Below are 16,574 nucleotides of genomic sequence, written 5' to 3'. Positions count from 1 at the left end.
ACCAAATGGGCTAATACTCATTCTTCACCTCTTTCTAGCCTTAACTACGAAACTGTCAGAGGACTGACAGAGAAAAGAAAACAATATGAAAAACCTTACTTTCCTAAAGCTCTATGTTTTTATTTACCGGTCTCCTCCGCTCAAGAGAAGTGTGTGCTTGGAAGGTAGAGGGAATACAGATAATTATCATATTAATGAGTTTTGTCCTAGCCTTCACATCGTTAAATATAGCTACTAAATCTGCTTATTTTTATGAGCAAACTGCGCTTGATACCTTGTTTTTTTCCCTCCTCTTTTGCCTCTATTTAAAAAAGAAAAAGAAAAAAGTTACTTAGTCCTAAAGGGTGCCAAAAACTTTGGCACATGTTTCTACTTTTCCCCCCAAATTTCCCACTTCCACCCCCATTCCACCCACAAGTTTTCATTCCATGCTTTTAAAGTTTCCAGACATTTTTAAAGTTTTGCCGTGAAGAAACAGTAGTGCCACCATCAGCATAAGGTTGGGTGTGTATTCGTACAGAGAAGGCAGTAAAAATCAGAATTATGCCAGCCATAAATTTTATAAAAGGTGGCAGAAAACCTCAGGCTGGCCCTGATGAGGACAATAAAATAAAAAATTTTAAAGCACAACCCTTGATTTCTTTGAATTCATTCTGTCTTCCCTACTTTTAGGGAAAAAGAGACGGGACATAAAAAAAAAAAATGAAGTGAATCAAGAATTGAGAATTGAAAGAAAAAAAAGGGCAAGACTCCCAGAGGATCTAGGGAGGGTCAATAAAATGAATTAAGTAGGAGACTCTGCAAGTTTCCTTTGGCTCTAAAACACCTGAGCGCACTTAGCACGAGCCAGGTATCGTTCTCAGGGCCACTATACGTGTAAGTCTTCAGCGGTAAAAATAGATACCAACCTAGATAATACGTAGCTCTTTTCCAGCTCGCAGTTTTTATTGCTCTCTATAAAGCAGGCCCAACAGAGGTTCAAGGAAGGCTCCCCCAATCTCTTTTTTTCTAATGCATTGGTTTCAGGTATATAGTGCAATGGCTAGACATTTATATAGTTAAGTGATCCCCTCGATTACTCCAGCACCCATTTGGCACTACACACAGCCCCTGCAATAATACTGACAACATTCCCTATCTGTGCTCTACATTCCCATGACCATTTTGTAACTACCAATTTGTACTTAGTCATCTTTTCACTTTTTCCACCCACTTTTTCCACAATCTTCTAATCTAGACCAAAAAATTACCTAATGAGAAATAATGTTCAAATGACAAAGATGTGACCAAAAGGAAAAACACAATTTTTTTACACTATAAATAAAATTTTACACTATAATAAAATTTTAGAGAAATAATAGGCAAATAAACAAAAATGGTGGCTTTCTGGCCATTTTTCTGCCAAGCATTCTGGTGAAATAAAGATTTCTTTTTGCCAAGTATTCTGATGAAACAAAGTTTTACTGTAATAATCATAAGATAGCTGTCAAAAATGAAGTCCTTCTTTTTCTTGACCTCTCCTTCAATGTCCCACAGAAAATAACAGAGGGTATTAACTAAACATTAGCATATAAAGCCAAGGCACTTATATATTTGAATATTTATATGGTCTATACTATAAATATATGTACATAAATTTAAGTTACTCAGAAATTAGTGAATGAATTAAAAATGCACCTCACTCTAACTAGCAATCTTATTTTTCCTATAATGTAACTAACACTGACTGCTTGCTAGGGATCCGACTTGAATTCAACAGTGTGAACTTTGAAAAGTTTAAAGGTTTTTCTACTATTCTACTGAGCTTGTCTCCCTTAAGCAATTGCCTGCCTGAAATATTGAAATCTAGTTATACTAAAGTAAAGCTATATGTGATCCCTAAGACATATCTCAGCTCTACAAACTGTCAATCTTATAGACCTGTACTATTTATAATAAAGTTTTTAAAAACACATCTCTCTATAGTATGTATATGTATGCAGATATGTGTGTGAGTACACATATTTATTATACATCTTTTCTTTCCACACAGATTATTAGCACCTTGGGAGCAAAGGCCTTATTTTTCACATCTGATTCTCCCACTGTGGCTGCAGAGTGGAGGGTGTAGAGCAACTACTCACTAAGTAGTGGTCAAATTTAGATGAGTCAGAAAAGGTTTACAGTTGTGCTACAGGTTAAGGACGGTGGTACTAACCCTTTGAGGTACTATAGTTTCCCCCTTACTGAGAAGCTATTTCAGCAGTCATTTTCTAAGATTTTAGTGTAGAACATAAGAATTATCAGTCTTGCTAATGAAAGGCTCCAGCCCCACTCCTAGGCTCATTCCAGTCTCCCGTGGGGGCTGAAGAATCTGCATTTTAACCAGTGCCCCAGGTTTTTCTGACACATGGGTCCAGGATCTCATTTTGAACAACACTGTCCTGAAGTGTTATGGAAGGGTTAGATTCGCTCCTCACTAATTTTTAACTTCCCAGTGAAACAGACAAAAATATTAAAGGAAGGAGGTAGGATGCAATGAAGTAATGTGTAAACACAGGCCTCCTGTAGATGCAAGAGGACACGCAGGGCTGCCATGCTGTACAAACCAGTAGATAACATTCACTTCACGGCCTATGTGACTGGCGCTCCCTGGAGTTGGACAGCTTACAAACTACATGACCCTGAGAATGTGGCCCACTAGCAGTTGTCAGCTGTTCTAACACATGGGCAATTGTAAGAATGCCAGTCCTTAGCTAGCTATCAAATTCTAAGTAGCACAATTTATGAGCACTGTACCCTGTGGGAAGTGGAAGCCAGGTGGAAGGCATGGTGCTGTATCCAAGTCTAATCCACAAGAAGGAGCTGAACAACAGATCCAAGCAGTATACTGTATTAGGAGCTAAAGTGCAGGAGTTCCTCGTGGCAAAGAAAGAGAAGTGTAAAGAGGAAGGCACTTGCAGAAGTGGGAGAAAACAGCTTCCTGGGGAAGGTAAAACTTGACCTGGGTCCTGCAGGCTGTCGAGGATTCATTCAAATGGATCAGTAAGAGAGTTGCTCAGTGGAGGACAACAGCATGAGGAAGAGTTCACTTCTTCTGAAGTGATTTGAGGGTCCTGGGGTCACTAAGACATGACAGACCCTGCTCCACGCAGTTAGAGATGTGTTGAAATCACTTGCCAGCAGCAAATATCATTATTTTTAAACCCCTAGAACTCGATCCTACATTGATGATGAAGAAAATGTTACTATGTGAAGAACAGGTAGTCACAGGACTCTAGAAAAAAAGGCCTGGAGTTTTTAACACTTGATACAATATCTACAAAATGTGTTTTTCACTCTTCTAACTTACCTAATAGAGGTTTATGTACTCCAATATCCTAAGATTGTCAAGCTGTTCTAATTGGACAAACTGAATGATATGAGCAAGAGGAAATGGGTATTATTGGTAAAGAGGAAGACTACCGATATTTCTACTAATTTTCATGGTTAATCATCTCTTTTAAAACATTAAAATAGTAAATTTTGTCACTCTAGAAAAGACACATTTTCTCTAGAAATATTTTATAGGTTCATAAATCATTCTGGGGCATCCATTATCTGAAATACTTGGTTTCTACATTTTCCTGTAGGTTTACGAGTAGAAACAACATCTTAAGTCCGAGAGTCACATGGGTTCTGGGAATTTCACTCCTTGTTATGGAAGACACTACAGTATCACTTCGGGTTAATACTCTTTTTGTCCTTTTAAAAGACATGAATAGCTTTCTCACTTATCATTTGATTGTTTAAAATTTCGCCATGCCTTGTGAGGCAATGAAAATCAGAAACGAAAAACCAAAGTGATTTTCGAATTCTGCTCTGTACTCTGGCTCCCATGCAAAATTCCGTGAGCTTTACCATCAAAGACTCCAGCATCGACCTTGGGGCCACGCTATCACTAGACCTTTACCATTCCCTGACTTTTCCAAATCAAACTTACAGTCCTGGAGAGGAAAGAGGAAATCAAAATGTTCTGGGATTTTTGGTGACTTACTTGGTTCAGTGAACTATACATATATACACCACTCATAACTCACAGCTGACAGCTTTCAAATAAGCATGATTGGCAGATCTATCACTAGCTAAAAATAATTAGAAGAAGGTCTCTCCTAGCCTAAAACACAAGGTCTTAAAATCTTACCCCCAGGTTGAGGTCCTATAGACATAGTAACAAAACTAAATTAGCACTGGAATATGAGTGAAGCACTAGATATATATTTTGGATGTTTAAAGTCATATTTTTCATAGCTTACCCACTCTTCCTGAAAGTAAAAATAAATTAGAATGCTTATCTCTTAAAGTATAATCACTGTTATTTCAGTCTGTGCCAAATAAAGTATGTTTGGAAGGCCTATAGTTCCCATAATAGCACCAAATAATGGTGATATTATTTAAAGCAAGACTTCACCAAATAAGCTCAAGGATCCTTCGAGTTTATTCGTGCGACTCTGCTTTCTCCACAAATATCTCCAGCCTAGAAGTCTGCTGTATTTTTCTTTTTAGATTACAAAAAGATCATTACAAAGTGGCAATTGTTTCTTTTCTAAATATAACCTCGAAGTCAACTAATTTCTCCTAAGTTAATAAATTCCCCAGGCTACAGAATATGGTTGTAGTGGAAAGAGTTGTGATTTTTAAAAGCTGGACTATAGATGACCTGATCTTGTGTATAGAAAGTACTAAGGAATCTGCTAAAAAAAAAAAAAAAAAACTATTAGAACTAATAAGTCCAGCAAGGTTGAAGGATATAAGATCAATATATAAAATCAACTGCATTTCCATACACTGAAAATAAGCAACCCAAAACAATGAAATTAAGAAATAATTCCATTTATATAGTCTCACAGAGAATAAAATACTTAGGGATAAATTTAACAAAAGACGTGCTAAACCTTTACTCTGAAAACTTTTACTCTGAAAAGATGTTAATAAAGACCTAAATAGAAAGACATTGCATGCTCATAGATTGGAAGACTTAATATCATTAAGATGGCAATACTCCCCAAAGTGATCTACAATTTCAGTGTAACCCTAATCAAAATTCCTGCTGGTTTCTTTGCAAAAACTGACAAGTCGATCCTAAAATTCATATGGAAATTCAAGAGACCCAGAATAGCCAAAACAATCTAAAAAAGAACAAAGTTGTATTTCAAATTTACTACAATGTTACAATAATCAGGACTGTGTGGTACTGGTATAAAGACAGACATATAGACAAATAGAACTGAGACTTAAGAAATAAACCCTTACATTTATGGTCAATTGTTTTTCAACAGGGTGACAAGAGAATTCACTAGGGAAAGATTAGTTTTTTCAACAAATGGTGCTTGCACAATCAGATATCCACATATAAAAAAAAAGTCAGAACCTGACCTCACACCATAATCAAAAACTAACTCAAAATGGAGCAAAGACCTAAATACAAGAGCTGAAACTATGATGATCTTAACAGTAAAAGTCTTTGTGACTCTTGATTAGAACTTTTTTTTAAGATATAATAACAAAAAGACAAGCAACAGAAGAAAATAATAGGCAAACTGGACTTTATCAAAATTTTAAACTTTTGTACTCCAAAAGATATCATCAACAAAATGAAAAAATAAAACAGACTACAGAATGGGAAAAAATATGAAAGTCATATTATCTGACAGAGAACTTTAGAATATACAAAGAAGTCTCACAACTCAATAATAATCATAATAATAAAAGAGAGACATATCATCCAATTTTAAAAATGGGCAAAGTATTTGACATTTCTTCCCAAAAGACATACAAATGGCCAATAACACATGACAAGATGCTCAATATCAAAAGCCATTAAGGAAATGTAAATCAAAACCACAATGAAGTACCTCTTCACTCCTACTAATAACATTTATTGGTGAGGATGTCAAAAATTGAAACCCTCATATACGACTGGTGACAATATAAAATGGTTGCTTTGGAACAGTTACTTTTGGCAGTTCTTCAAAAAGTTAAACATAGTTACCAATGACTCAGCGATTCCACTCCTAGGTATATATCTAAGAAAAATGAAAACATATGTCCACATAAAAGCTTGTACACAAATGTTCATAGCAGCATTATGATATGCAGCATCATAATGTCAAAAAAGCAGAAACAAACCAAACGTCCATTAACTAAAAGATGGATAAACAAAATGTGGTATATCCAAAACGATGTGATATTATTCATCAATAAAGATATAGTATTGGTATATGCTACAATGTGAATAAACCTTGAAAACATTATACTAAGAAGCCAGTCACATAAGACCACATATTGTGTGATTCCACTTACATGAAATGTCCAGAACTGGTAAGGTCATAGAGTCAGAAAGATTAGTGGTGGCTTAGGACTGGAGCTAATGGGGGTAAAGGGGAAGGGAGAGTGAGAATTGCTAAAGTATGTAGCTTCTTACTGGGATGATGAATATGTTCTAAAACTGACTATGGCGATGGTCACACAAATCTGTGAATATACTAAAAACCATTAAATTATACTATAAATGGATACGCTACAGCTATTTAAAAACAAAAACAAAAAAAAACCTGGGACTGTCATCTCTGGCTCTAATGAGTGACAGACAAATTACTTTGACTCAATTCTCTCTTTCTGTAAAATGGGAATAATATATCTATCTTAGAGGGTTGTTCTAGAGCTAAGCATGCCTAGCACAATGTTCTAAACATAGTAGGTGACCATTAAAATGGTAAAACTCCAAAATCTGGTCTTAATTATAATGAAAATTGTTATCAAGGCACCAAATATTTACAAATGATACAAAGAAAAATCAGGCACAGTGTGATTTGAAAATATCGCAGTTTATACATTTCTCAAAAAGCAATAATTTTCCTCAAATATTTAAAATCCATCCTTCTCTTAGCTCATACATTAAAATTTTGAATGAAAAGTGATCAAAAACTAAGCATTTTCTATTATGTTTCTGAAAGTATGAAATTAAGAAAGATTAAGAACCTCCACTCTTTACTCTGAAGATCTTTCAGCTAACTAGAAATATTTAATTGGCAAATTACTTGCACATGCCATTAAGTGGTTAGACTGAATTTGTTTTTACAAATTCTATGGGCTCTTATTCCTTAACCTCCACCACACTATAATCTGAAATCATCAAGGTCTTCACTTATGCAAATTTTAACTTTCCACGTTTTTGTTCCCATACAGAATAACTAAATTAATGCGCTTTAATTTCCAAAAGATTCACTTTTTAAAGCTGCAAATCAAGGAAAACGAGTTTCCCGTTAAAATAAAAAAAGGTTCATCAAGCTACATTATTTCAAACCCTGAACCATAATACTATCTCTCTCATGGATCCTAAAACTTTCATTAATACAATAAACACAAAAAGGATGTTTCTGTTAAACTTGAACACAACCCTTCTCAGAGGCAAAGGGAGAGTGGCAAACAGCCACACTTTATCTGTGAACGGCTTCACTGGGGTGCTTTTCTAACATGTGCTAAATCCTCACAGAAAGTTGTGGTTTCGCTCTAAGGGCAGTAATATTCCACCCTGCTGATATGGTTAACAACAGCTTATATGGCCATGGTCGTTTAAGCAGGGAGCAAAAGACAAATTGTTGAATTCGTAAGTTAAATAACATAATGGAGTAAGTGGATGCAGACCTATCTCTACTGCCACATGCTTCAATATCAAGGTTGCCATTTCAGACCCTTTTGACAAGTGCCTTTTTATATTAATCACGGCTAAGGGTCTGAAGAGGAAAGAAGTATTCTGGCTACAATTCAGACTTGCTTAAGGAAGTTCTAGGGGGAAAATGGGTGCCATTAAAACGGAGTAAGTACAGAATAAGTGCGTCACACATGCAGCCCTTTTAATAAAATGGGGTTCGCTATAAGCCCCTGTAAACTTTTTATTATTACTGTTCTGAACATGTAGATACAGTGGTGATAAGTATCTTTTGAAAAATAAGCTCACACAGACACACCACACACACACACAGAGACAAGGTGAGCTGAATATTATACTGAAGTCATGTATGGCATGTAAAAAATTAGGACTAATGTAAAACTCTTCCATTTCTGTACTTAGCGAGGGATGGCACTACCCTGAGATGGGGTCATGTGGCACCCTAGAAAAGAAAATCATCCTTCCCATAGAGCCAGAAGACAAAGTTGTGGTTCCCACGAAACCAGTCACCTTCCCCTCTCTGGGCCCATTTCCGCATCTTTGGAAGAAAGCCACAGACTACACTGGCCATTGTTCAACTGCAGTGTGAACCACGTTCCCTTGGAGACCTTTTTCAAAGCACATTCCCAAGCCCCACGCCCACCAAAGATTTTGATTCAGCAGATTCCGGATGGAGCCAGCGAGTCCACAGTCGTAACGAACACTCCCACGCTACCACAACGAGGATCCGTGGTCCACCTTCTCGCTAAGAATCCTTTCTATTCTAAAATCTGATTGATCTATAAGTCCTCAAGATTAATACACAATTTAAGTCATTGTAGTGAATGCTGGTTAACAACAACAACAAAAAAGTTAAAGGCTGGCAGATAGTTAGCATCTGATATTAATTTTCATGTATTATCTAAATCAACAGCAAGAAAGGCTGACAAGTTTTCCATCTGTCTTCTAGAAGGTTATTTCAGTTGGATAGAATAAATCATTAGCAGTCTTTCATAATATCAAAAGTCAGTCAGTTAAAATGATGTTCGGAGATATACAGCAGACTGTGGTCACTACAGATGTGTAAGCTTGCTTTAATCATTTTTTGTGCTAATTATTGTTAACTTCCCTCACCACTAGAGAAGAACACAACAAAAAGAAAAGAATTCCAACTCTTTGAAATTTTTTAAAGCATTACAAAGAATCCTAATTCATTCTCTAAATGCAAGTATAATATCTATATTGTTTTAAAAACCAATTTCCTAAGCTAGTTTCCTTAGACGGATGTTATCAAAAATAATTTTCTTGCAAAAGCATTAACATACATTTAACCCTACGTAAATTCTTTCGAGAGCATATGTACTACAAATGTACACCCACAGTGATCCCATATTAGTATAAAACTGTTTTATTTCAATTAAAATGTCTAACTATCCACCCCCAACATATACCTAAACTGTAATTTTCTCTGAGAACTTCCAGTATGTTCTTGATTTTGTTTCCTTTACCGACCTATCAGAGCAAAAACTGCCTTGCAACTGTTGGAAGAAATCAGTCATTAGCGGCGAGATTACAGCAAATTTTCCAATTTAGAAAAACGGTATTTTTATCTCTCTCACACTGAAAGAATAATGGTATAATTTTACTATTTTTAAGTGAGCAGTACAGTTTAAAATAGTCAGATTTTCCCAGGGCTCCAAGTTTTAGGAGTTACTGTTAGCTTTCTGCTCTCCACGCCTTCTTCCCTATTCACAGGTTCTCTTCTCCCCTCACCCTACGCACACGCACACGCACACGCACGCGCACACGCACACGCACACGCGCACGCACACCAGGGCAGAAGCCCCCAGTTTGGCCTCTCCACACAGACGGTCTTCTAAGAAAAGGTTAACCTTCAGGCAGTAGTTAACTAAGGAGTGGCTTCACATGGTCACTGTGATTTACTCTCCAAGTGACATTCTTCCACCTTCTCAACAGGCCCCCTCCTTCCGCCCCCATTTTTAAAACGGAGTGATGAAGTAGCAAAAAGTACAATATTTTAGCCATTTGAGGCATGGACAATTCTCAAATTATACCACCAACTGGAAGTGCGCTCTCTGATACTACTATCTTTCAAAATTGAAGCCATTATGGTCAATCGTGCAAATCCGTATTTAGCTTTTCGTAAACAGTGGCTTTGTGACCCAACAAACTCGAACAGCTTCTAAACCGTCTCTGGGATCTCAGGCAAGACACTCAATACCCAGGCATGCCACACTCTTACCAATGTGAAGGTTATTCACTTTCAAAACTCACACTGTTCTCATTCAGTATTTTTATTCTGTTAAAATGTGTGTAAGAAAATATACTCAGGTCATAAAATAATATAAAATAATATTAAAATCTATTATACTACGATAAGTTTCTTTCACCAATATAACAAATTATTTTGTCAAACACCAAAATCAGAATCCATATTTTACAAAAAAACTTTCCCTAAATAATGCTCCTCCTGACTCTTAACCATATCCCCCTTCAGTTATCTTTTTGAATTATTTCATTTTCCAAGAGTCTTTACAAAGATAACAAATGACTCTTTCCAGTGAGCTTAAAAAATTATGGCTAAAGCTTTGTCCTCTTCTAGTCCAATACTTACATTCCTCTAGCTATTTTATTTATTATTAAATTTAGGTACTTCAAACTTCTCATTTCCATACTTTTAACTGTCATTATTTTTGCCACTTGAATCAAAATGATTGAAGTGGATTGTTTCCACATATTTCCTCACGTCATCTAGCCTGTCCATTTTCCCAAAGCATACCACCTTCATTTGCAACATAGTGGGTGTTCCCAGGCAAAATCTAACTGTGAACCCAGAAAAGGCCCCTCTGAATACCAATATATATGTCATAGAATTAACTTGAGAAGAACATTAGAAGTCATCTCATTAGTTCTGTGAATTTCGTTTAGGTCTCACACACAAAAGAAAGGTTCTAATCAAATGAGTTGGACAAAGTTAAATAGATTTTTTTTCTTTTGTGGGACTTCTCAGAGTCTTAATAAACTAAAATTTTTAGGCTTTATGATTGTCTAATAGGAGAATCCTTTTTCATACAATGCTTGACATAAACAGGAATCACTGATCCCCTTTCAAGCTTTGCTAAAAGCAAATGCTCATTTAAACAAAATATTACTAACAACTGTGGCCATTCATGGACTCTCTGACACTCAACCAAACCCCTGAGTTGAGAACCCATCTTCAAAGTTCAATTTAAAACTGCATTCCCAGATGGGACCCTTGCTGCTGTTCATGAGTACACAAATTACCCAGAATACATCGAACTCTTATAGCTGTCAAGGCTCTGATTTAAAAGTTGTCATTTATAATCTGGCAAAATAGTTTTGTTGTTAGTTTCAAACAATGAATTTCAGTAGTAAAGTTCAGAGCTCTTTCTCACTCATTTTAGAAACTCAAAATCCTATATCTCAAACAGACTAACAACCCATTATTAGTATGTGGTACAGTGGAATATTCCTAAAAGCATGAATAACTCATGTCCACTCTGTAGAGTGTGGGACATTCTCCTATTCTATCATGAAAAGCCCCAAACGTGTGTCGTCCAATGTGCTAGTCAACACCAACCTGTGGGGCTTACTGGGTACTGGAAATGTGACTAGTTTTAACTGAGATGTGTTATAGCATAAAATAGAGAGTAGATTTTTGAAGACTTGGTATAAATAATTAATGTTAAATATCTTAATCATCTTTATATTAGTTCCATGTTAAAATGATACTATTTTAAATATAAAGGGTCACATAAAAAACATTAATTTCATCTTTCATTTTACTTTTTTTTAGTGTGATTACTAGAAAATTTTAAATTACATACATGACTTACGTTTGTGACTCACATTATATTTCTACGGGGCAGCACTGGTCCCACTGTGATTAAGAGTTCTACTATACTTAGAATGTTTATTCCTCCTCCTCCTCTTATAAAAACTAAACTCTCCTCATGATGATGATGATGATGACGATGAAGATGATGATGACGACAAGGATGATGAGGACAATGATGACACCTTCAGTTTTACCAAGTACTATCAAATATATGACCTCATTTGATTCTCTTGATCTTCTACTTTGGTTAGTACCTCTCTCCACATCAACTCACATCATCACCAACTAGGATCCCTGCATTTTTGTAACATTTTGGTTGGGGAAAATGTATTTTCCAGAACTGAATTAAAACAGAACAAAATATCAGGACACTAGTAGATAAAGCCTTCGAAGACATTCAGATTTCTAAAGTTAGTGTTCGATATTTGTTTTCCCCCAAAGAAATAGCTTTTGATTAGTGTATTGTGATGGATAGCCCATAGAAGCAAGGTTCTTAAATAAAATGTATACTGTAAATGAGAATTAGAAAAAAAAGAAAAGGAGAAACAGAAACATTAGAGAATAAATAATAAATACTTATCTTCTTTCTGCTCAAAGCAGAAAGTACTATACATTCAAGAACATTGTAACAGCTAAAGGAGTTTACCATTAGAATATTGCTTAATCAAAGGAGTAAAAAAGAAAATGAAAACAGTTCAATAATTTTAAAGTTTTACTTTTTCCCAACCATTGTCAGTTCTCTGGAGAAACAGAAATTAGTAAAAATTCCTTTGTTCTTCCTTGTATCAAATGATAGATGAGAAAATTCCAGAGTCCTAATCACCAAAGAGTAGTGTTGTGATATTTTCAAAAACAAGTATTAATAAGCTTAATCAGAATTGGTATGTAATTTTTCTCCTGGGAGTGTTCAAACACTTCATTATTAGAGACCATTTCATTCTAATAATTATTCAAATTCTATGATCTGAGCCAGTAGAAGCATCAATTGGCACACACAGTTTGGAAAACCTTTAGGCACTAAGCACATACCCAACAGTTAACACCCACAGACCCATCACCAGGTGCATGCATACAATCAAATAACACACAGAAATCAAATGACCAACTGCTGCTACACAATGACAGTGATGATCCTCACAAACATAACATGTGTGAAAGAAGCCAGATATAAAAGAATACATACTGTATGGTTCTATTTAAATAAAGCCCCCAAACAGAAGAAGTTAATGTATGTTCTGTACTTATAAGTCCAGACAGCTATCGCTGGGGAGAAAGAGGAGGTGGTACCTGGGAGGGGAGACTTAAGGGACATTGAAAATGTCTTATTTCTTGACTCAGGCAGTGGGTACATGGATGTGTCCATTTTATGACAACTGAACTATACGCTTATGAGTCGTACACTTTTCTATAAGCCTATTACATTTCAATAAAAAATATTTATTCACAAAAATAATAAAAATGAAATAAAAACTGCATCCCCATACAGACCACCACAATCATACATAGATAATGAAATTAAGTGCTTATGTTTATATACTAAGAATAACTTTAAAATTACATTAAAACATTTTATGAAATTTTATTCACTGTAATAAAAAAGAGAAGTCAAGGAAGAGTAATGGCATTACGTAAACAAAAATTTTAGATTTCAACCTAAAGAAGTGCTGTGATATAGAATACTGTGAATTTTCAGGGGATCTGATTGTGACTTTCACTGAACAAAAGTAACATTCAGGTCCTCCGTTACTATTGAGCTAGGTTATTACGATCATCCACTGCAGATACAACCGAAGAAATATTGGCAAGTAGGAATAGTTAATGTTAAATTAGCATCATGAAAAAACCCATCTGGTGGGTGCACTAAGCATATCAGAGTAATAGTTTAATTAAACACACATATGCACACACACTTACACACTTACTTTCTTAAGGTCATAATGAAAATGCTTTTGCTCTCCTAACATCATCAAATAAGAAAGATGAAATAATGAAAGTATTTGGGAAACTACCATTCACAACCTGTCTGCACTAACCTGCTCAGAGGACAGATCAGTGATTTAAAACCCTTACTTTCAGTTCCTCCACTCACGATATGGGAGTGATCACATGCTGCTCCACAGTGGTCCTCAGAAGCTTCCGCAATGATCACAGTCGCCTCTGCCTCCGGCTTTGCCCCACTCCAGTTAACGCAACAAAACCATTTTTTCCAAACATCACTTGGATCCTGTCCCTGACTTCTAAAGAACTCTTCATGATACCCAACTGCCACTCCTACCAAATAAAATCTCCTGCTCAGGACCTGTCGTGAGTGCTCCATCACCCACTTCCCCAGCACCCATGTCTCTTAGGATGCATATTTCAATCAAGGGGCTCCTTTACTATCCTCATTCTGTAAGAAGACCACCTCCCCCACAACCTGCCACTCTGTGATTTGGCGCCGGTGAAAAGATAAAGCTTCCTGGGTAATGTGCATGTCAAGTGCATTTCAACAAATTACCTGAATGTCTGTGTAACCAAGGCAACTTTCTATGTATACTGAGAGCTCTAATCCAGGTACATTCTTCCTTATAATTACTTTCCACTATGGTCATATAAACAAAATTTTAACTAATTATTTTGTTTATTCTTTACTTTTTCATGAAAAATGATGAAATCATCTTAATGTCTGATATAGGTTGAAACTACTGTGGATTTTTGGCACCTATCTGGATTATGAAGGAAGGGCCCAACTCACAGAGGATAACTGCCACCAGACGGAGGCAGTGAATAGCTCTTGGCCGTCATCAGGCTGCTCCCCAGACTCCACTATGACTACCAAGGCAACTCCATGACTGTGGAGTTGCAAGTTACTTAAGCTCCCCAAGGCCATTTCCTCATCAGAAAAATGAGAATTATAGATCTCTTAGGTTGTGAGAAATAATAAATTACAGATAGTGCTTATCCCGGGGCGGGGGAGGGGCAGAGAGTTACATAATAAAAGACCAATAAACTTAAAGATAAAAATGAGGGTTACTTTCCTTCTTTCAAAAGATGTGTAAAAAAAAGTTCAGTAGCTACTACTGGGTCTTTCTTCCTTTCCTTTGACCCTCCTTTTATCCCACAGCCAATCAGGAGCCAAGTTAAACATGATACATTTTTAGAATGGCTCTGGTGGGGTCCAGAGATTTGAGTCTAGTCCAGGCCTCCCTTCCTCTGGCCTAGACTATTGTAGCATCTCCCAAGTAACCATAACCTCCAGACTCCCACAGCTCCAACTCCTTCTGCAAACACAGCCCATAGCACTTCATCTGGGTGTTGAGACTCCAGCTCAGAGAGGCTCCATCTCTCCTACCCGCTTAGCCTGCTTTACTTTATAAACAGGGTATGCTGACATCAAACTATATAATGTTTATTTGTTTATTGTCTAAAACATATGTACCCACAATATTTTTTACTCTTGTCACTGCTGTACCTTTAGCCTTACAACATAGTAAGCATTCAAAGATACCCCTATCTTTACTTACTCTTTTATCTCATCTAGTTCAAACATCATCTATTTGCTGATAACTATCTCCCAGATTCAATACTGATATATCTAAGTGCCTATCTGACATCCTCACTTATTCAAGAGGCATCAAACTAACACATCCAAAGTGAGACCCTGTTCTACACAGCCCCCTCCCCACCCCGCCACACGTGCAGTCCTCCCCATCCTGGTTGATAACCCCACCCTTCCAGATGATCTACTCAAAGACTTTGGAATCATTCTTCCCTCCTCTCTCCCTTTCACAGCCCATAGCCAAATCATGAGAAACCTGCTGGTTCTGTTGGTTCTCTCTTCAAAATACCCCTTACCTCACTCTGGTCTAAGCCACTGTAATTCCTCACCCGGATTACTGCAATAGCCTAACTAACTGATCTCTCTTTCTACTCTGGCCCTTCTACTTTCTGTTCTCAACACAGCAGCCAGAGTGATCCTGGTAAAATATAAACCAGATCATGTCACTCCTCTGCTAAAAAAAAATCCTGCAGTGGTTTCTCAATTCACTTACCATCAAACTCTAAGTCCTAACCTTGACCTAAAGGGCCCTACTTAATAAGATCTGTTATTTCTCTGAGCTCCTCTCCCACTAGGCTCCCCTGCCTCACTCGGTTACATTGTCTATGACCCAGCAATTCTACTCCTAGAAATACCTACACACGCATACAACCCAAAAATACATTAAAAAGCACATTATTTCCAGTAGCCAAAACTAGAAATGTCTATCAACATTTAGAATGAGTAAATAAATTAAGAAAAAGGTCAGTCACACAGTTGAATACTATACAGCAAAGAAAAAGAACAAAGTAAAAAATACAACAAAAATTAGATGAATTTCACGAATAAAATTTGAGCAAAAGAAATCAGAATGAAAGAGTACATTCTGTATCGTTCCATTGTTATTAAGTTTTAAAACAAGCGAAATCAATTGATGGTGATAGATATGAGTTGTTACCACTGGGACTGAGGGTGGGGGGCAGTAACTGGGAAGAGACCAGTGAGGTGCTGGTACCATTGTCGTTCTGATCTGGTTGGGGATAAAACAAGTATATACATTGTGTAAAAATTTATCAAGATGTACACTTACAATTTGTGCATTCTTCTGCAATTATGCTATACTTCCATAAAATATGCTTAAAATTAAAAGTAAAAAATCACTATCATGTTTAAAATCACTATCAGGCTGAAAATACAGGTAAAAACATTTAGAACAAAATATATTTTTCTACACGTACAGAATTGTAAATAATTAACTAGAATTTTCTACTTATACTGATATCCTGTTATACACCTGTTGATATCTCAAAATGAACTTATAAACATCAGGTATCAAAATAAGAAAACACGGTGAGAACAGGAATCTTTGGCCTCAGAGGAAACATGAGAACATAATGAACTGATCAAAGGGACAAAACTGACCTAATCAAGATCTTTTCATTGTAGCAAACACAAGTGAGTAATCTAGACATGAAAATATGGTAAACATAAACAAGGCCTCAGAAAGA

The 16,574-nt window shown here is 36.3% G+C and overlaps 1 protein-coding gene across 4 annotated transcripts in view; it reads right to left on the bottom strand.

Moving 5' to 3' along the window:
- The window catches only part of SLC25A13 (solute carrier family 25 member 13), a 165,075-nt gene that overhangs the window by 87,130 nt on the left and 61,371 nt on the right, over positions 1-16,574 (bottom strand). The gene's annotated exons all lie outside the window — the stretch shown is intronic.

Source organism: Pteropus vampyrus, unplaced genomic scaffold (genome assembly GCF_000151845.1).
Source record: "Pteropus vampyrus isolate Shadow unplaced genomic scaffold, Pvam_2.0 Scaffold4, whole genome shotgun sequence".
Classification (NCBI taxonomy): Eukaryota; Metazoa; Chordata; class Mammalia; order Chiroptera; family Pteropodidae; genus Pteropus; species Pteropus vampyrus.
Note: the sequence above shows the minus strand (reverse complement) of the source record. Positions and strands in the feature narration are given on the sequence as shown.